The following is a 22,770-nucleotide window of genomic DNA, read 5'->3' on the forward strand; positions in this document are numbered from 1 at the left end:
AGGTGTCGCCACTTGACTAGACGGGACAAACAGGGCAAGGGCTAGGACGCTCCTTCCCATTCCAGAATTTTCTAGATAACAGTTTATAGGACTGACATACTGTGCAAATGTGATTTTCGTTTTTAATTGGGGGCGAGGGGCAGGCAGAAGAGGGAAGGAGAATCTGAAGCAGGCCCAGGGTAAAGCCCCTTGTGGGCCTCCATCTCGGGATTTTGAGATCATGACCTGAGCTGAAATCAATAATTCAAGCTTACCTAGCTGAGACACCCAAGGCGCCCCTGTAAAATCTGATTAAAAAAAAAAAAATACACACACACACACACACTCACACTTGAGAGAGAGAGAGATCATGACCAGGGTTGGGGGGGTGGGGTAGAGGGAAAAGCAGACTTCCCAGTAAGCAGGAAGCGGGATACCAGACTCAATTCCAGGACCCTGAGATAAGCCCAGCAGAAAGCAGATGCTTAGCCAACTAAACCACCCAGGGGCCTGAAAACTGATTTTTAAAAACATTTATCTTAACAGGTCATTTTATATATTTTATTTATTTACAACAACTCTCACATTTTTGGGTATTCAGTTCTATGAGTCTTAACTTGTATAACCACCAACACAGAACAACACTGTACAACAAACTCCTTCCTGATACTCCTCTCTCCCACCCACAACCCTGGCAGCCACTGATCCATTTTCCATGGACTTAGAATCGGAGTAGGTGGCCGTTTGAGATTTGCTTTTTTCACTGGACATAATTCCTTTGAGTTGTAGTGATAGTTTGTTCCTTTTTATTGCCACTTTTTGATGGTTTCAATATACCATAGTTTGTTCGAACATTCAACTACTAAAAGACATTTTTGTTGTTTCTGGTATTTTGCTATTACAAATAAAGCCACAATGAACATTAGTATAAATGTTTGTATGTAAACCTTCCTAAGTCTTCATTTTTCTGGGATAAATAACCAAGAGTGCAACTGCTCAATTACATGGCAAACAGATGTTTAGAAGTACCATTTTAAATTCCTAGGAGCAACATATCTGAACACATTCTTACAGCAATTGATGTTCCCCCTTTTTAAATTTTTTTTCCCCCTTTTAAAATTTTTTATTTTTTAAGTAATCTCTACATCCAACATGGGACTCCAATTTACAGCCATTAAGTTTAAGAGTTGCTCCACCTACCAAGTCAGCCAGGTGGCCCAGTGTTTATTTTAGCCATCCTGATTTGTAGTGACATCTCATTGCTTTTAATTTGGATTTCACTAATGATTAATAATGTTGAACATACTTCCATATTCTCCATCTGTGTATCTGCAGTGAAACGTCTGTTCCTGTCTTACGCTCATATTTTACTTCTTAAAAAACTGTTTCTAAGTTTTGATATTTATATATTCTAGGTATGTTCCTTGTCAGATATACGATTTGCAAATGTTTTTTCCCAGTCTGCAGTTTGTTTGTTTTTTTAAAGGTTTTATTTATTTGACAGAGATCACAAGTAGGCAGAGAGGCATGAGGAGAGAGAGGGGGAAGTAGGCTCCCTGCTGAGCAGAGAGCCTGATGCAGGGCTCAATCCCAGGACCCTGAGATCATGACCTGAGCTGCAGGCAGAGGCTTCAACCCACTGAGCCACCCAGGCACCGCTGTAGTTTGTCTTTTTATTCCCTTAACAAAGCCATTAGCAGAGCAAACCATTTTAATTGAGCTGATGTACAGTTTGTCACTTTTTGCTTTAATGGATCATGCTTTTTGTGTTAAGTCTAAAACACTGCTTAGCCCCAAGGATTTCCTCTTACATTTTTTCTAAAAGTTTTATAGTTTGGGGGTGCTTGGGTGGTTCAGTTGATTAAGCATCTGCCTTTTGCTCGGGTCATGATCCCAGGGTCCTGGGATCAAGACCTGCATCAGGATCCCTGCTAAGTGGGGAGTCTGCTTCTCCCTGTCCCTCTGCCCCTTCTTCCTTCTCATGCTCACACACACACTGTCTCAAATCATTTTTTATAAAAATAGAAGTTTTATAGTTTCACTTTATACATTTGAGTCAATCATCAATTTTGACTTTTTTATAAAAGAGGTGAAGTTTAGGGGTGCCTGGGTGGCTCAGTGGGTTAAAGCCTCTGCCTTCAGCTCAGGTCATGATCTCAGGGTCCTGGGATTGAGCCGCGCATCGAGCTCTCTGCTTGGTGGGGAGCCTGCTTCCTCCTCTCTCTCTGCCTGCCTCTCTGCCCCCTTGTTATCTCTGTCAAATAAATAAGTAAAATATTAAAAAAAAAAACACTGACTTAAAAGAAAAAAAAAATTTTTAAAAAGAGGTGAAGTTTATATTTAAGTTCATTTTTTTCTCCTATGGATGTTGGGCTTTTTTCCAACACTAATTCTAACACCAAATATGTAGGATTTTTTCCAACACCACCCAATTCTCCAACCCAACTGGATGTGCAACAATTCAGTTCTAAGCTACTCAGAGTTAGGACAAACTCCACATGTCAAGGGCTTACTTGCACAAGACTGTTCCCTCTCCAGATCACAGCCACAGGCTACACACACTTCTGCTCAGCTGACTACAAATTCACCGGATCTCCAGACCCCACCTCAGGTTTGAGAATTCACTAGAATGACTCACAGAACTTAAGAAAACACTTTATTATGTTTACCAATTTAATAATAAAGGCTATAACTCAGAAACAGCCAAATGGAAGAGCTACATAGGGCAAGATTTGGGAGGGGTGTGATACACACACATCTTTGCATTCTCTAGGAATGCCTCCTCCCTCTCAGCACTTCAGTGTGTTCACCAGCCCAGAAGCTCTCTGAATTTCCTTGTCCACGAGTACGTATAACAAATCTCCAGCCTCCCTTCCCTCCCTGAGATCATGGTGGGGAGCTGAAAGTTCCCAACCTCCTTCTAGTGACCATTACCCATCCTGAAGCTACCTATGGGACCCAAACCAAGTCACCTTATTAGCATAAACTCAGGTGTGGTCCAAAGGGGCTCTTTATGAATAACAAGACATTCCTATCACTCAAGAAATTCTAGGGTTTCTTCCAGGAATGAGGGACAATGACCAAATATGTTTTGTTATACGACAACTGCTCCAACACTGTTCATTAAAAAGGCTATCCTTCCCCAACGGAATAGCTTTGCACACTTGTCAAAAATAAGTTGAGCATGTTCTTGTGGGTCTATTTTTGGGTTTTCTATTCTGTTTTATTCTGACTTATGTGTCAGCCAAAACCACAAACTCTGGGTTACTGTAGCGAAATAGTAAGGTTTAATATCAGTTATTCCTGGGACACCTGGGTGGCTCAGTTGGTTGAGTGGCTGCCTTCGGCTCGGGTTATGATCCTGGCATCCTGGTATTGAGTCCCGCATTGTGGTCCTTGCTCAGCGGGGAGCCTGCTTCTTCTTCTGCCTCTGCCTGTGCTCACTCTCTCTGACAAATAAATAAATAAAATCTTTTTTAAAAAAATCAGTTGGGCGCCTGGGTGGCTCAGTTGGTTGAGCAACTGCCTTTGGCTCAGGTCATGATCCCAGACTTCTAGAATCAAGTCCCGCATTGGGCTCCCAGCTCCTTGGGGAGTCTGCTTCTCCCTCTGACCTTCTCCTCTCTCATGTTCTCTCTCACTCATTCTCCCTCAAATAAATAAAATCTTTTAAAAAAATCAGTTATTCCTCTTTTTCAAAAATTATTTTTGGAACAATTTTTTTTCTATTCTATGTCTAGTATTTTCCCATGTAAATTGTAGAGTAAGCTTGTCTATGTTTAAAAGCTTATTGTATGTCTTATGTCTCTTACCTATGTCTTCCTGGGAGTTTGATGAAAATTGCATTTTGTACACTTCTTGTATTTTTTTCTTGCCTAACTGCATTGGCTAGGACTTCCAGTATGATTCCAGTAGCAGTAGGGAATGCTGCCATCCTTATCTGTGGTTCATCATTATGATGTTGGCTATACATTACTTACATAAGCCCTTTCAGATTAAAGAAGTTCCTCTTTATTCCTAGTTTGCTACTGTTATTATGAAAAGAGAATGAATTTTGTCAGATTCTCTGTATCTATTTGTAAGACATGTAGTTTTTGTTCTTTAGTCTGTTAATATCATGGGTTACACTGACTGGTTTTCTTTTATTTTTTTTTAAGATTTATTTAAGAGATTTAAGAGATTTTTTTTTTTTAAGATTTACTTAAGAGAGAGCACATGAGCAGTGTTGGGGGGGAGCAGAGGCAAAAAGCAGGCTCCCCGCAGAGCAGGGAGCCTGACATGGGGCTCCAGGTCTGAGATCATAACCTGACCAAAGGCAGACACCTAAATGATGGAGCCACACGTGCGCGCCATGACTGGTTTTCAAATATTGGAACAGCCCTGCATTTCCAGGATAAACCTCCTGGTCATGTTGCATTGTTGCTCTTATATCTTACAGAATTCAATTTGCTGACATTTTATTAAGAATATTTGTGTTAAATTCATGAAGTCTATCACTCTGTATTTCTCCTGTCATTGTCTGGTTTTAGTATCCCAAAATCAAGGAGGAAACACCTTGATTTTATAATCACATTTGTAAATGTGAAAACATTTTCTCAAAGTGTGGAACTGGCATCATTTCTTAAGTGTTGGATAAAATTCATCAACAAAACTACCATGGCCTAGAGTTTGTTTTGAGAAAAAAAAAATCAACTACTTCAGGGTGCTTGGGTGGTTCAATCAGTTAAGTGTCTGCCTTTGCCTCAGGACATGATCCTGGGGGCCAGGGATCAAGCCCTGCATTTAGCTTCTTGCTTAGCAGAGAGTCTGCTTAGCCCTCTCTCTGCCCCTCCTCCTTGCTTCTGCTCACTCACTCACTTTCAAAATAAATAAAATCTTTTTATTAAAAAACCCAACTATGGGAGCACCTGGGGGCTCAGAGAGTTAGACCTCTCCCTTTGGCTCAGGTCATGATCTCGGGGTCCTGGGGTCGAGCCCTGCGTTGGGCTCTCTGCTCAGTGGGGAGCCTGCTTCCCCCTCTCTCTCTGCCTGCCTCCCTGGCTTACTTGTGATCTTTCTGTCAAATAAATAAATAAAATCTTAAAAAAAAAAACCCAAACACCCCAAGTACAGGTGCCTGAGTGGCTCAGTTGGTTAAGCAGCTACCTTCAGCCAGGTCATGATCCCGGGGTCCTGGGATTGAGCCCCACTCACCAGGAAGCCTGTTCTCCCTTTCCAACTTCCTCTGGTGCTCCCTCTCTTGCTGTCTCTCTCTGTCAAATAAATAAAATCTTAAAAAACAAAAAAAGAGCATTCATGATAATAGCAACAACAAGGATGGAAGCCAGAGTGCACAACCAACTAATACACACTGAACAGTGACATCCCAGGCACTCTCCACACCTCACTTAATCCTAATGGAATAGGGCTTGTCCACATTTTAAAAGTGAGAAAGTAAGGCACAGAGAGGTTCAATAATTCAGCTAAGATCACACAGGCTATGAAGATATAAGCCCATGAGAAACCCAAGTCTGACTGACATCAAAAGATGCACTCTTAACCATGACACTAACACTCATGTGGCCTTGGTCCAATGTTTTCATACAATTTCACACAATTTTTCTGTAATTAGCTGGGTTTCTGGTACAGGCCTTCTCAGCAGCCAAGGATTTAACACTGACATGAGTACCTACTGACTGTCAGGCACAGTGTTTTCCTTTATAAATAAAAGGTTCTGGGGTTCCTGGGTGGCTCAGTGGGTTAAAGCCTCTGCCTTTGGCTCAGGTCCTGATCTTAGGGTCCTAGGATCCAGCCCCGCATCGGGCTCTCTGCTCAGCAGGAAGCCTGCTTCCCCCTCTCTCTCTGCCTGCCTCTCTGCCTACTTGTGATCTCTCTCTCTATCTCTGTCAAATAAAAAAAAAAAAGGAAAAAGAAAAAAGTAAAGTACTTTGCAGTATTATCACTCTATATTGGCTAGTCCAAAAACTCATTCTTTTAACTCAAGAGTTTTGACTAGATTTCTTACCAAAACCTCAAACTTGTCACATTAGCCAAATCGTCTGATACAAGGAAAGGCAAGAATTCCAAATTAAAAAGAAACAGAGGGGCACCTAGGTGGCTTGGTCATTAAGCATCTTCCTTCGGCTGAGGTCATGATGCCAGGGTCCTGGATTCAAGCCCCGAATCGGGGTCCCTACTCAGCAGGAGGCCTGCTTCTCCCTTTCCCACTCCCCGTGCTTGGGTTCCTTCTCTCAATCTGTCTCTCTGTGTCAAATAAATTAGCTCTTAAAAAAAAAAAAAGAAGAAACATAGCAAAAGAATTCTCCCAATTTGGAAGAGAGGAAAAAATGAAACAACAGAAACCAGAGAGGAAGACAAACCATAAGAGATCTAAATCTCAGGAAACAAACTGAGGGTTGCTTGAGGGGAGGTTGAGAGGGGCTGGCTGGGTGATAGGACACTGGAGAGGGTATGTGTTGTGATGAGTGCTGGGTGTTGTGTAAGACTGATGAATCACAGAGCTGTACCCCTGAAACAAATACATTATATGTTAATTAACAAAAGAGTTCTCCCAATTTCTTCTATAGACACAATGTCTCAAAAGTTTCTGTTCCAAGGAGTAAAGGATAAATTCAATTATTTTCAAAGAACTGCTCTTCAGTACAGTCTCTGACAATAAGTAATGAGAGTCTGACAGAGTCACTGTCACATTCACTGAATCCCCTTAGGTGTCTTTCTAGTGTGCTAACTCTGGTGTCTAATAAAAGCAGAACTATTCTGGAAACTTTTCCCACAGTTGAAACACTAGTACAGGGTCTCTTGAGAATGTATCTTCTAGTGCTTGACCAGACCACAGCTGTCCCAGAAGCTTTGGCACACTGATTACTCTCATAAGGTCTCTCACCAGTATGAGTCCTCTTGTGCCAAATGAAACCAGTGATATTACTGAAGTTTTTGACACTGGTTACAGCCATAGAGTTTCGTACTAGTATGAATTCTCTGGTACCAGATGAGATTAAGGGCTCTCAAGACACATTTTCCCACACTCTTTTACACTCAATAGTGTTTCTCTCCAGAATGATTTAAGATTTTAACGCAACTTGGGACTCAAATGTACAACCCTAAGATCAAATGTTGCATGCTCTAACAACTGAGCCAGCCAGGTGCCCTGGAGGGATTTTTTTTTTTTTAAATGCACAATGAGGTGACCGTTGCAGTTGAAGGATTTTCCACATCCATACACTTACAGGATCTCTTTCTGTTGTGATTTCTCATGAGAAAGCATGAGATATTAATGAAGGCCTTTCCACACTCTACATACATAGGACTTCTCTCCTATGTGAATTCTCAGACAATGAGGTGGGAATCATCAGGTAAGATTTTTTCTCACATCTACATCTAATGGTTTTCTCCGGAATGGATTCTGTGATACAAAACAAGGGAAGAGTGATGGTTGAAAGACTTCCCACACTGGTTGCACTCATGGGGCTTCTCTCCTGTGTGTGCCCTCTTGTGCTCAATAAAGACAACAGCTGGCACTGAAGGCTTTCCCACAATTATTACATTTATAAGGATTCTCTCTACATGGATTCTTCGATGCACAATCAAGAGGTAATCCTTAGAGACGGATATTCCATGGCCATTACAGGGATAAAGTCTGTCTCCAGTATGAGTCCTCTGGTGCCCAAGGAAGTGAGATTTTTGTCTGAAGGATTGTCCAAACTTGTTGTATTCAGAGCATTTATCTCAAGTTACTTCTGCTCAAACACCTGCTCGCATCCCATCTCTCTGCATGGCTGCCTTTCTCTGACAATTATACCATGTTTGCCAAGAGTGCAGAATGGTTGGAGAATCACCACTTTGGGTACATCTGGAGGGCTTATCTCCTGTTAGATTTCCACCAAGGTGGCCAAGTTGATCAGCTTGGCTGATGGCTCTTCTATAGTCATTTTCATCAAATGTGTGAACTTTACAGCTGTTCCAACAATTACATATGTAACAGGAATGCTTAACATCTGAGTCAGGCTCACAGAAAGTTTTTGTGGCATGACTCTTTTGAGATGGAGCAGACTGAGCAGAGACTCATCCTTTCTCCATATTCACAACAACCACAGCCTTTCACCAGACCTTTGTGTTCTTCCGGGTGTACGCAGTTTGCCTCAAATGCTTCTCAGGGGTTTTTATGAAGCATTTCTATCTCTTTCTCATATTCTCAGATTTCTCCTAATGTATAAACAGGAGTCATCCCTCATGAATCCTTCAATTTTCATGAAATTAGGTGGTTCTACCCCAAGAACATCCTGACAAGATGAAAGGATTCACAGCTTGTGGGGAACACCTCAGGCTACATAACTACCCCTTTGTCTCAATTCTCAGGACTCCTAGCTAGACCAGATCTACATGCAGGACTACAGAGAGCCACCTCTGCTCCAGACCCTCATGACCTCCTCACATTCATCCTCTTGTCAGAATCATATTCTCTCCATGTCTGCCCATAAACCCATGTCCTCTTTTCACATCACACTCGGGTCACAAATCCATGAACTCAAGCTTACGCTGGCCTCTGGGCTTCTTTTTCATGTACCAGTCCTCACCTTAAGCCAAAGATACCCAATAGTTGGTTATGATGTATTTCAAGCTGTGGAGACGGAACTCACCAAAAGGATGCTATGATATATTTTGGTTTTTTGTTTTGTTTTGTTTTTTTTAAAGATTTTATTTATTTATTTGACAGAGAGAAATCACAAGTAGATGGAGAGGCAGGCAGAGAGAGAGAGAGGGAAGCAGGCTCCCCGCTGAGCAGAGAGCCCGATGCGGGACTCAATCCCAGGACCCTGAGATCATGACCTGAGCCTAAGGCAGCGGCTTAACCCACTGAGCCACCCAGGTGCCCTATATTTTGTTTTAATTGCAATTTTTATTGAAGATAACTATAGAGGAGCGCCTGGGTGGCTCAGCGGGTTAAGGCTCTGCCTTCGGCTCAGATCATGATCTCAGGGTCCTGGGATTGAGCCCCGTATTGGGCTCTCTGTTCAAAGGGGAGCCTGCTTCCCCCTCTCTCTCTGCCTAACTCTCTGCCTACTTGTAATCTCTCTCTGTGTGTGTCAAATAAATAAGATATTTAAAAAAAAAAAGATAACTGTAGATTCACATGCATTTGTAAGTAAGATTAGGGAATGGCACCTCGCACACTTTATCTAGTTTCCCCCAATGGTAACATCTCTCAAACCTTTAGTAAATATCACCACGACAGTACTTTCATATGATCCACTGATCATACTCCTATTTCTCCAATTTTAGTTGTACTCATTGGCTTGTGTGTGTATTAAGTTTTATTCAATGTTATCACTGTGGTAGGTTCCGGAGCAGTTCCAACACCAAAAGTATCTCTACCACGTATTGCCCCTTTATTACTACACTCACCTTCTTCTCAAGCCCAAAGTAATGCTTTTAATACCTTCTTTGTTTTCCAAGATCATTTTAAGTAAAAGGTATCATGGGAGGACCAACATCTGAAATCTTGCCTCTCTCTGATGATCACTCATATTCCATCCAGGGTTCCTCCTGATGCTTTTATCTTTCATTCATCCTCCACATTTCTTTTTCCTTTCCGTGTAATCAGCCCACAGCACAGAGATGCTGCACCTCATCCAGTACCTCTTGAGGCTTCAGACTGAGTTATTCTTTTAATTATGAAAAACAAAAGGTCCTCTCTCTTCTGAAGAAAACAGGGTTCTCGACAACTGCTGCTTTCTGCCATGTTTTTATTTTGTTATATTGATTCTGAAACACTGGATCATCACTCTAAGCAACCCAGCTATGATAGAAATATCCTTGGGCAGCCATTCTTCTCTCACCAAGAGACCCATCACCTCTTATTAAATATTTGACTTTGCATTTCCAATATCAGCTATTATATAAAGAGAAACAAAATTTTGAAGATGTTTTTGACGCCTATCTAATTCTATACTAATATTAATAATATAAATTTATTTCAGAGATTGTTCATAGGAAAGATAGAAAGATTTGGAAATTTGCCAAAGGCCTCACTGTGCAGAAGTTTCCATACCCTCTGGGAAGGGTGACTCCCACCATCCCCAAACAACCCTGCACCACACCAACAGAGTATTTCTTCTCTTCCATGCTTACCTTGCTGTTTCTCAGAATAAAACCCCACCACTCGATTTTCTCATTTCTACCTGTGGTTTCAGCTTTCCTGCCTAGACTCTCTGCTAAAAATCACAGAACAGAAACTAGATCTGCAAAAGACGATCTCAAAGATTCCATGGAAATGAGTGAGCCAGGTATTTCTAATTACAAATACTTTCATGGATATGGGATTTCAAGCTGATAAATCCTAGGTAAGTGTCAGATTGATTGAACTGAGAGATGAAGTCAGGATCTCCAGGATCATTTTTAGTCCCAAAGGAAGAAAAGACTTCATCAAAATGGACTGCAGCATGAAAACCAGTGAAATAAGAACTAAGGCTGAATAAACTGGTGAAAGTATTCTCCTGGTGACTACTGGGAATATTTAGTGTTATTTTTACTATTTTATATTCTGATGGTTATATAATCTATTTCCAATCCTTAGCACAGTAGAATATTTTTTAAATGGTTTCTCATTCTCATTGACCCTTCAGAATCCAGGATTAAACACTTTCCCAAACCTCTTTATTTGTAAGAGCAACGTGGTTATTTGCAGAGGTTCTAAAAGGACTGGTCTTCATTTTTAACAGAGAAGTTGTGTAGTCAAGCACATATCTGAAGTGTCGAACCTGAGAATAAATTCTTCCATACATCGATGCCATTATGTGACACGCCCATCATGAAAGACAGGGATAAACTTCCTTTGGCATCATCTTACCACAAAGCTCACCAAGGGACAGCTGGAACCCATTCTGCAGCTTACAGTCTTGTAGAAAGAAATGAAGGTCCCTGGCAAGCTGGGAAAACTAGCATATTTGAGATGTTCAAGGAAAGAGGAACTGACCCACATGTATATATAGTACAGATGCAGTCTTCATGAGTTTTCTGGGGTTTTTTCACACTCATTATAAAAAAGAAAACCAGAGTGAACTACAGAAACCACTGGAGGGAGTGAGGCTAGTGAAAACATGGTCCTAGATCCTTAGTAAACCTGCAGGAGGTTCAGAGTCACTGAAGAGAAGCACCATAACCGCGCTGTTTACTCTGGGTAGGAACTACCATTGAAAAAGGCCAGAAACACACTTCTAAGGAAAAAGAAATCAAGAACTAGCAATTGTGCAAACAACAAAAGCTGTTGGTTTCTACACATACCTATGCATCATATGTGACTCTGTTTTCTGAGGTTTCTAGAAAGGATCTAGCCATATAGCTGACATCCACTAATGGAGATCTTTGACCTTGAACTGTCTCCAAGATGCTGCTTTGATGACTTGTGATGCTTTGGTTCTCCTTCTGTCCAAAATCTCCTTTCTTTCCCCCTCTGCACATTGTATTCCCAAACCAGCACATTATGCTAGGCTCTCGTTTTTATACTGCCTTTCCCTTTCCCAACCTCATGGTTCCTCTGAATCTGCGTATTAGACAGCTGATGTCTCACACTCTCAGAGCTCTGCCAGACATTGTACACCGAAGAGCTAAAAAGCTGAATGCCAGCGTCCTACTCTGACAGTACCCACCCACCCATGCTGCTCCTCCCAGTAAATGGGCACTTCACATTCCCAGTGGAGTGGACCAGAAACGTGGGCCTTACCCCCCATTCTGTGTCTTTTCTCAAAAGTCACATCTAATTTGTCAGCTCTGACTTACAAATTCATCCAGAATCCCACCTCTCTGCAATTCCTCCACTACTGCGGTCCAGGCTGGAGTCATTCATTTAAAAGAAGAAAGATAGGGACGCCTGGGTGGCTCAGTTGGTTAAGCAGCTGCCTTCGGCTCAGGTCATGATCCCAGCGTCCTGGGATCGAGTCCCACATCGGGCTCCTTGCTCAGCAGGGAGCCTGCTTCTTCCTCTGCCTCTGCCTGCCATTCTGTCTGCCTGTGCTTGCTCTCTCCCCACCTCTCTCTCTGATAAATAAATAAAATCTTAAAAAAAAAAAAAAGAAGAAGAAAGATATACACACACATGTATATGTAGCCTGTTCTATTCCTGGAGAATCATTCTGGTATAGTTGAAGTCAAACTGAACTGTACATACAATTTTGGGTCCTTTTTTTGTTTTTTCCCAGTTAATATTATGGGTAGTTTCCACATCATTAACACGTCTTTATTAGCAGAAAAAATGGTGCAGTCCCTTTTAAGAACAATTTTGGGTTGAAATTAAAATTTTAAAAATGCAAAGCGTGTGGTAGATCAACATTAAAAATTCAAAACTAGGGGCACCTGGGTGGCTCAGTGGCTTAAAGCCTCTGCTTTGAGCTCAGGTCATGATTTCAGGGTCCTGGGATCGAGTCCATCGGGCTCTCTGGTCAGCAGGGAGCCTGCTTCCCTTCCTCTCTCTCTGCCTGCCTCTCTACCTACTTGTGATCTCTGTCAAATAAATAAAATCTTAATAATAAAATTCAAAACTAACATTAAGAGGACCTGGCCCTTGGTGTTATTTCATCAAACTTTTGCTCCAATTACATATACATATGTGTTTCTTATAATGCCTGGGTCAAACAAAACAAAACAAAGAAAAAGAAAACCCCAGGCTGGAGAAACTCTTAGCCTTTTTGCAAGGACACATGTTCAAGATGCCCACTAAAGCACTGTTGGGAACACTGAAAAACTGCAAACTCCCAGATGTGCATCAACGCTGGGGAGAAGGGGTAATAATTTGTGGCAGCTTCACAAGGTAGAACACCGTACAACAGTGAAAACAGTACATGTGGAAACCAAAGATTGGTGAGAGAAGCAGACTGCAGAAGTTTACATATCAAGCATGTCAATTCCAAACACACACAAACCATACTGGAGGCTACAGGTACTATACAGGGAAAAGCTGTTAGCAGCCTGAAGACAAAGGTTAAGTGTCTGCTAGATGTGTCACAAACCCCTTCTGTGATCTTAAGTCTCTTGGGGAGGGCCTGCTTCCTCTTGTGGTCACACTGGGGTGGCCCTTTTTCATTCACTAAACAAATGTTTTCTGAATGCCTACTGTGTGCCAGGTCCTGTTCCAGGCAGGGATCAATCAACACTGGATAAGAGAGGAAGACCCTGTCTGGTGGAACTGGCTTTCTAGCGGGGAAGACACAAAGAACAAACTGTAAGGTGTCTCCATCACTCACTCTGCAAATTCAGAATGTACACATACGTGGATCCGTTTTCTTAGTTAGCACTGGTGTCTCTGACTGCCCCTATCTCTACCTGCTGTTCAAAACCCAGAAACCAAGCAGATTCTGGGAATACACTGCTCAAGGAAGGCGGCAGGACTGTGACACAAGCTCCTAACCATGTGCACCCCTGTTCTAGAGCTCCCGAGGGTTCTGGCCATTACTAGGGGTGCGGTGGGAGACCTGGGACAGAGAACAGATGTGATCTGACACGCACCCCCCACAGACTCCCACTGGCTAACAAAGGAACAACAGATGGTGGGGAGGGCAGAGGCAAGGGAGCAGGGAGGAGGTACCTGTTAAAGAGTGAAAAGGGAGTGGTGAAGGGGTTGAAATCTGGAAATACCTTAGAGTTACAGACACGAGATTTTTGGGCAGAGAATATGTGGAAGTTGGGGAAAGAGAAAGATGAAGGTGGACATTGAGGCCTGTGGGTAGAAGGAGTATCCATTTATAGAGCCTGGAAGGACTGGGCTTGGGAGAGACCTGAGGCTTAGCTACGGACCGCAAGGTCTGAGGTGTCCTGTGGGGAGGGGCAACCCCGTCCATGACCGGAGATGGAGGTCAAAACTGGGAGGGCGAATTTAGTGCATAGGAGTATGATGGAAACATTAACACGCACTCCAAAGGTGCAAAGAGGGAAATTGGACTTGGAAGGGGAGGAGGCAGGCCCAAAGAGGAGAAAGCACCCTAGAGAACGGGACCAGGGAAACAGAAAAGGCTGTGCCAGCCCAAACCCTGTGAGGGAGAGGAGGGGCGTCCACCCAGACAGGGAGAGGGCAAGGAGGCAGCGCACACCTGCGAGGCGCCAAAACAGCAAGGACGGCTGTGCTTACAAGAGTTCTGACAGCTCTTACAGCTCTTACAAGAACTCTGACGGCTCTGACGGCTCTTACAGCTCTGACTCAAGGTAAGAATGAGTCTCCAGGAGCTTTCCTAGAAAGGCTTATTGAAGCCTATAAAATGTATAGCCCAATCGATCCTGAGGCACCTGAAAATCAGAGGGCAATGAATCTTGCTTTTGCCAGTCAGTCAGCCCCAGATATAAGGAGGAAACTTCAGAAAATTGAAGGATTTGAAGGGAAGAATCTGAGTTAGTGGGAATAGCAGAAAAGGTATTTAACAACAGGGATGCACAAGAGGAAAAAAACAGACAAAAGAACTGGTTAAGATTTTGGCATTACATGAGGTGGGGAGGAGACGGGTAGGGTATAGTAAATGGAAGGAAAAGCCTAAGCACAGAGAAGGCAGGCGGGAAGACTTAGATTCAGATCAGTGCGCTTACTGTAAGGAAAAAGGACATTGGGCTAAAAGGAAGACAGCAATGCTTGCCACCAGAGACAGAAGGGGCCATGGTTTGGAGCCCCTGCCCAAACCTCGAGTAAAAACTGAAGTGGAGGGAAAATCAGTTGATTTTTTGGTGGACACGGGAGCCCAATTTTCATCATTACTTAAACCTATGAGAAAACTATCTGGAGAGGAAGTTTGGGTACAAGGAGCAAATGGCAGAGAGAGACATAAAAGGACAACAGAAAGGACTTTAAATTTGGCCTCGGGAATAGTTAAACATCGATTTTTGGTCCTCCCTAATGCCCCATATAACTTGATGGGAAGAGATCTCCTCTACAAGTCAAGAGCTGGCATTCAGTTCTCAGAAGGAGACATGACTGTAACCTTGAGACAACCCACTGTACAAGTGCTTATGGCAGCAGTAGATGAATACCTCTTTTACAAGCCAGTCTCAAAACCAGAGGGAACAAAGTGGGGGAGCCTTTTCCAAATCCTACAGGACGAGTTTCCCCAGGTCTGGGCAGAAGGGAAGCCCTGTGGCTTGGCCAAGGAACAACCTCCAGTGGTGGTACAATTAAAGGCGACAGCTATGGCTGTTCGCGTTCAGCGGTACCCCCTTCCCCAGGAAGCAAAGGAAGGGATCAGAAAACACATTAACTGCCTCCGAGGAGACAGGATCCTAGTTCCTTGCAAATCTCCATGGAACACACCTTTGCTGCCCATTAAAAAGGCCGAGACTGGGGAGTACTGACCTGTCCAGGACTTGCGGGAAGTTAATAAACAGGTTGAAATATCCACCCGAGGGTGCCTAACCCCTATACCCTACTCTCCCTCCTGGGCCCCAAAGGAACTGTGTATACTGTCTTAGATCTCAAGGATGCATTTTTCTGTATATCTTTAGCAAGGGAATCTCAGCTCCTTTTTGCTTTTGAGTTGTCCAACCCACAGAAAGGGTTTCAAGGCCAGCTCACCTGGACAAGACTTCCCCAAGGGTTCAAGAATTTGCCCACTATCTTCGACAAGGCCCTACACGAGGATTTGCCTGAGTACAGAATCTCCAAGCCAGGAGTCACTCTTTTACAGTATGTTGATGACTAGCTAGTAACCGCTGAGGACTATGAGTCATGTTTGGGGGGAACGAGAGCTCTCTTACAGACTCTGCAGGAAAAAGGGTATTGGGTGTCAGCGAAGAAAGCACAGGTCTTTCAGAGCCATGCCACTTATCTAGGCTTTGACCTCCATGAGGGAGTGCGTTCACTATCTGAGTCCAGGAAACAGGTGATCACCCCATACCCCCGCCCCATCATGTCCCAAAAAGTGAGGGAGTTTCTTGGGATGGTGGGCTACTGTAGGCTGTGGATACCGTGGTTTGCGGAGATTGCCCGACCTCTCTACGAACTGGCAAAAGGAGGGCTCACTATGATAGAGTGGAAAGCTGTGGCAGGAGCATTTCAGGAATTACAAACAGTCTTACTGAGTGCCCCAGCACTGGCCATCCCAGATGTTACCAAGCCCTTCCAATTGTATGTGGATGAAAAGGCAGGGATTGCCAAAGGAGTTTTAACTCAGACTCTGGGGTCTTGGTGAAGGCCAGTAGCCTATCTTAGCAAGAAACTAGATCCAGTAGCAGCTGGGTTTCCCCCTTGCCTCCGCATAATTGCTGCAATGGCCTTCCTGGTCAAGATGCACGTAAATTGACTTTGGGTCAAAATCTTATCGTAACCACCACACACGCTATTGAGGGCCTCCTCTGGACTCCACTAGACCGATGGATGACGAACGCCCGAGTGACGGGGTATCAGGCCCTTCTCCTCAACGAACCAAGAGTGACTTTCCGACCCCCAGCAGTGCTAAATCCAGCTACACTGCTGCCAGAGGAGCTAGCTGACCATCCACACGACTGTGGGGAGGTCCTAACCCAAGTCACAGAAATAAGGCCGGATCTCAGAGACATTCCCCTCCCGATGCCAAGATGACTCTGTTCACAGGTGGGAGTAGCTACATGGTCAATGGAAAGAGGTATGCAGGGGCTGCGGTGGTTTCTCCTGAGCAGAAACTCTGGACAGCAGCCCTGCCACATGGAAATTTGGCACAAAAAGCAGAAATGATTGCACTCACTAAGGTACTGCAGATGGCCAAAGGTAAAACCTCCAACATGTATACAGACAGCAGATATGCCTTTGCTACTCTTCATATACATGGGGCTATTTATAAAGGAAGGGGCCTATTAACAGCAGAAGGAAAATGAATTAGAAACAGAGGAGAAATATTGGCTCTCCTCCAGGCTATTTGGGACCCAAAAGAGGTGGCTATTATGCATCGCCCGGGACACCAAAAGGGGACTGATCTGATTTCAAAAGGAAACCACTTAGCAGATCAAGCCGCAAAGGAAGCAGCCCAAGAAACAGTGCAAGAAATGATTACACTCCCGGCTCCAGCCCTACCAGAAAAAATGAACTATTCAGAAGAAGATTTAAAGTATTTACAGAAATGGTTTAAATTGGACTATGAAGGGTGCCGGGGTGGCTCAGTGGGTTAAAGCCTCTGCCTTCAGCTCAGGTCATGATCCCAGGGTCCTGGGATCGAGCCTCACATCGGCTCCCTGCTTAGCAGGGGGAGTCTGCTTTCTCCTCTTTCTCTCTGCCTGCCTCTCTGCCTACTTGTGATCTCTGTCTGTCAAATAAATAAATAAAAAATTTTAAAAATTGGACTATGAAGGCGACTGGGCTAAGACTAAAGCAGGAAAAATAATTCTTCCTCGAAAACTAGGTAAGAAGTTAGTAGACCAGATACATCAGGGTTCTCATTTGGGGATATGCAAACTCAAGGACCTTATAGGCAAGCAATTCCAGGTTTCTAAATTAGGGCTTATGGTTCAGGATGTAGTTGATAGAGGTGCTCAATGCCAGGCAGTTAATGTGGGAAGAACTAAAATGGAAAGAGTGAAAAGAGAAAGAGGTAAGGAACCAGGAATTTATTGGGAAATAGATTTTACAGAAATGAAACCCAGAAAATATGGGCACAAGTATATGTCAGTTTTTATAGATACCTTTTCAGGCTGGGTAGAGGCTTTTCCCGCCAAACATGAGACAGCAGGAGTGGCAGCCAAAAAGCTACTAGAAGAAATAATTCCTAGGTTTGGGCTGCCTCTCACAATTGTGTCAGACAATGGCCCTGCATTTGTGAGTTCAGTCTCACAGGCATTGGCCAAGGCCGTGGGCACTAATTGGAAACTACATTGTGCCTATTAGCCTGAGTTCTGGGCAAGTAGAGAGAATGAACCAGACTCTTAAAGAGACCTTGACAAAACTAATTCTGGAGACTGACGGTGGATGGGTGGATCTCCTTCCTATCGCCCTCCTCAGGGCACGATGTACACCCTATTTAAACAAGGTGACCCCATTTGAAATAATGTTTGGGAGATCCCCTGCCCTGCTCTGTCCTCGGCTACAGGAGGTTGCCCTAGCAGAAATGACTGATCAGTCTGTACTCCAGTCACTGCAGGCATTACAGTCTGTCTTAAAAAAAAAGCCCATGCAGGGATCCGGACTGCCCACACTGGGACGGAGACAGAGGTGGAACCACATCCTTACCAACCCGGGGACTTGGTTTGGATACGTCGTTATCAAGTGGGGAACTTGGAGCCTCGCTGGAAGAGACCGTTTACTGTTATCCTGACCACCCCCATGGCAGTAAAAGTAGAAGGCATTAGAGCCTGGGTTCATGCAGGTCATGTCAAACGAGCCGAGAGTTTAAGGACACCCCCCAGAGATGGAAGCTGCAGCCGATAGACCTTGCTGACCATGGACTAAAGTTAAGACTAAAAAAACTGTTAGGAAAAAAAAAATGTTAGTTTATTGTTGCTCCTATTGTTACCTGTTTATGTAAAGTATAGGTGGGAAATTAGATGAACGGAATTAGGTAAAATGGAAAAGGTTATACAAAGTGTTGAATGGCTAACTTATCAGTCGACTGTGTACTACTGTTACTTTTTGGCCCCTGTGTTATAAACGCCCTAATGTGATTTGTACCAAAGAAAATTAGAGCGATAAAATATTAGTCTTACATGCTCAATATAACATAGAACTGGCTGAAAAGTCAAGGATTTGACTAATCTCCAAAGAAAAGGGGGGAATGTAAAGGCCTGGTTGGCCAGAGGGAGCCATTTTGTTTCAGTGAACTTAGATTGACCCTGCCCCTCCCAGAGGAACTTACTTGCAAAGCCTAGATACAAGGGCGGGTCAGGCCAGGTGAAGACATCCAATCAGTGGGGCAAGCATATATTTATTGAGGTGAGTTTAAATCCCATTGGCCACCCGTGTGTGGGCTCAACCACCCCTATAAAGGTTAATCTGCGAGGCTGAGGCTGGGGAGGAGAAGGAGAGCCGATGGAGGAGTAGGAGAGTCATCCGAGCTGGGAAAGCCGTCAGAGCTCTTGTAAGAGCTGTAAGAGCCGTCAGAGCTCTTATAAGAGCTGTCAGAGCTGTAAGAGCCGTGAGAGCCGCCAGTGGCCCCGCCGCCCCGAGCCGCGGCCTCGCGGAGCAGCCTTGCTCGGGTCATTGTCGTTACCTTTTCGTAAGAGACAGCCCTGACCGGTCAGTTTGACTCTTGATGCTTGGCGTGAAATAAAGCTTTGCTTGACCTTCACTTTGTATCAGTCTCATTCCTTTGATCATGGACCCCAACATTACCATTTACAGAAAAGTTTGCTGACCTCTGACATATAGTGAGATATGATCACTGAATTTTAACTATTGAAAAGTTTGCAAAACCAGAAGATAATACTTCATACGCACTAGGATATCTATAATCCAACATACAGACAATAATAAGTGTGGGGGCGCCTGGGAGGCTCAGTGGGTTAAAGCCTCTGCCTTTGGCTCGGGTCATGGTCCCAGCGTCCAGGGATCGAGGCCCACATTGGGCTCTTTGCTCAGGGAAGAGTCTGCTTTCTCCTCTCTGCCTACCTCTCCGCCTACTTGTGATCTCTTTCTGTAAAATAAATAAATAAAATCTTTTAAAAAAATAGTGTGCAAAGGATGTAGAGAAATCGGAACACTTAGACATTGTTGGTGGGAATCTAAAAGGGTACAACTGTGAACAAGTTTGGCAATCCTTCAAAAGCTTAACCAGAGACTTAAGTGAACCCAGAAGTTCCACTCCAGTTATCTGCTTAAGAGTGTTGATAGCATAAGTTGACACAAAAACCTGGACATGAAGTAGTAGCATTATTCATAATAATGGAAAAACCATGTCCACAGACGAATGAATGAAAGGTGATATAGACACACAATGGATTATTCTTCAGCCATATAAGGAATGAAGTACTGATACATGCTACATCATGAACTCTGACAACATAATGCTAAATGACAAAACTCAGTCAAAGAGGACTACATATTTTACGATCCCATTTATATGAAATGTCAAGAGAAGTCTAATCTGTGGAGACAGAGAGTAGATTAGTGGCTGTCAGGGGCTGGGAGGAGAGAGAAGGAGAATAGGCTCCCCACGAGCAGGGCTTGATTCCAGGACCCTAGGGATCATGACCTGAGCTAAAGGCGGACACCTAACTGACAGAGCCACCCAGGTGATCTTTTCTTTAACTTGAAAACTGTTGGGGCGCCTGGGTGGCTCAGTGGGTTAAGCCGCTGCCTTCGGCTCAGGTCATGATCTCAGAGTCCTGGGATCAAGTCCCGCATCGGGCTCTCTGCTCAGCAGGGAGCCTGCTTCCTCCTCTCTCTCTGCCTGCCTCTCTGCCTACTTGTGATCTCTGTCTGTCAAATAAATAAATAAAATCTTTAAAAAAAAAAAGAAAGAAAGAAAATTGCTTAATCTATTTTATCAAAAATGACCACTGATTCCGCTGAACTGCTTTGGTCACTATTGTAAGGGCCTGGTTAGCCAGAGGAACTTACTTGTAAACCCCAGATATAGGGGCGGGCCAGGCCTGATGGAGACATCCAATCAGTGGGGCGCGCATATATTTACTGTGGTGAGCTGAAATCCCATTTGCCACCTGTGTGTGGCCGGGCTCAACCACTCTATAAAGGTTAGTCTGTGAGGCTGGGGCGGGGAGTAGGAGGAGGAGTTAGAATAGCTGTTAGGATAGCCGTTAGAATAGACGTTGGGACAGCCCTTAGGGTAGTCTTCGGGAAAGTTGGAGCATTCATCGTACTCACAGGCAGAGGCGCCACGGCAAACGGCATCGCTACCAGCAGCCTAGCCACAGTAAGCGGCCTCACCACCACTGAGCCGCGGCCCTGCCGCGAGCGGCCTCGCCGCCCCGGCTGTGGCCCCACTGCCCCGGCGGGGCCCCACCACGAGCGGCCTCACCAGAGCGGCATCATTCTGGGAGTGGCCCCATCTGGGGAGCGGCCTCGCCAGAGCAGCCTCATTCCAGGGAGCAGCAGCCCTGTCTGGTGTGCGACCTCGTCAGCAGCGGCCTCATCGGGAGTGGCCTCTTCTTGGGAGCAGCCCTGTCCAGGGAGCGGCCTCGTTGGAGCGGCCCTGTCCGGGGAGCAGCCTCTTCTGGAGCGGCCTCGTCCAGAGCGGCCTCGTCGGGAGCAGCGTCACGGAGATTAGAGTCTGCGTCGTTAGGGCTGTCGTCCTCGTCATCATCGCCTCTTCGTCGTCAGGAGCGGCCTCGTCTGTCTGGGGAGTGGCCTGTCCGGGGAGCGGCCTCATCCTGGGAGCGGCCTCCTTGGGAGAGCTGCCTCGTGGGGAGAGGCCTCATCCAGAGTGGCCTTGTCCGGCGCAGCCTTCTTGGGAGCGGCCTTGTCATCCTCTTCTCTTCATAAGAGAGGGCCCCTACCTGTAGGTTTGATTTTCCATGCTTGGCGGGAAATAAAGTTTTGCTTGACTTTCGCTTTGCATCAGTCTCGTTCCTTTGATCACGGACCCTAACAACTATAAGCTTAGAAGCCTGTATACTTACATCTTTGCTATTCCTTTCTCCTGGGACTTGGTTATACACACTCTCAACCCGTTTATCTTTTCGTGTCTCAAGTGTTGTCCTTGTAAATGTGGATTTTTTATTTGGCAAATATGCAGCCTTGCAACCCACACCCAACTTTTCTCCAGTGAAGCAATCTCCCCAATTGTTTCCCATGAAGGGATCCCAATAGCTTTGTTGCCCCTCCCTGGTATTTAACAGGTGGAGGGAGTCTCTCCTCCCTAAATCCTGTTCTCTCTTGGTCCATAACATCACCCACCCTGGCTTCCAGCCTCCCTCCTAAGCCATTTCTTCTTCACCTGGCTAACTCCTTTCTGTTCTTCCCATGATCGACTGCTTCTTTGGTCACCACTCTTGAGTGTTCACTTAACATAATCAGGTCTAACAAGCCTCTTGCCTGCCTCATCGTGCCTGCTCTGATGCCCCCACAATCCCTCCTGTGTCAGTACATACTGCTTTCTGCGTGAGGCAGTCTTCCCTCCTTACCCCTTTGTTAACCTCTCCTCCTCTTACAACTCACATTATGTTTTCATGATTGTTGGATAAATGCCCAACTTGCTCTCTAGCTGGACAGCTCCATGGGGCTGGACACCTCTGTTGTCTTCCACAGGGGATCAATGTGCCAAAAGGAGATACTCACCAAATGTTTGCTGATTTGTATGAACTGAAAGGCATATTCCAAGATATTAATAATGATTGCTGGTAACAAGGGAGATGCTGGATGCAATTTCTTAATTTTGTTATTTTTCTGTACATCCTGAATATTTTTTTTCAGTGAGGAATAATTACTTTAGAAATAGAAAATAAAAAAAAAAGAAGAAGAAGAAAGAAAGAAAGGAAGGAAGGAAGAAAGGAAGAAAAGAAACAGAAAACAAAGATACGCACCCAAGATATGGCTGTCCACTGTTCACTGGTGCTGGCCACCTCCATCTAACTTAGTTCAACAAACATTCATGTGGATGTGCTACAGTATTCTAAGGGCCAGGGATACAGCAGAAACCAAACCAAGAGCTTTACAGGCCAACAGGAAAGATAAACAGGTACAATGAATCATGTATCAATCAGTTGGCAGTCAGTGCCTTGAAGATACATGAAGTAGAGAAGGAGAATGGGGGAGTGTGTGTTGGGCAGGGGCAGTCTCTCTTAAATAGAAAAGTCAGCAAAGAGCTCACTGAAAAGGTGATGTCTGAGTAATGAACTGCAGGTAACAAGGTGATCCCAAAGGTACTGGGGGGAAAGGATCCCCACAAAGTGAACACTGATTGC

Source organism: Mustela nigripes, chromosome 17 (genome assembly GCF_022355385.1).
Source record: "Mustela nigripes isolate SB6536 chromosome 17, MUSNIG.SB6536, whole genome shotgun sequence".
NCBI classification, from domain to species: domain Eukaryota; kingdom Metazoa; phylum Chordata; class Mammalia; order Carnivora; family Mustelidae; genus Mustela; species Mustela nigripes.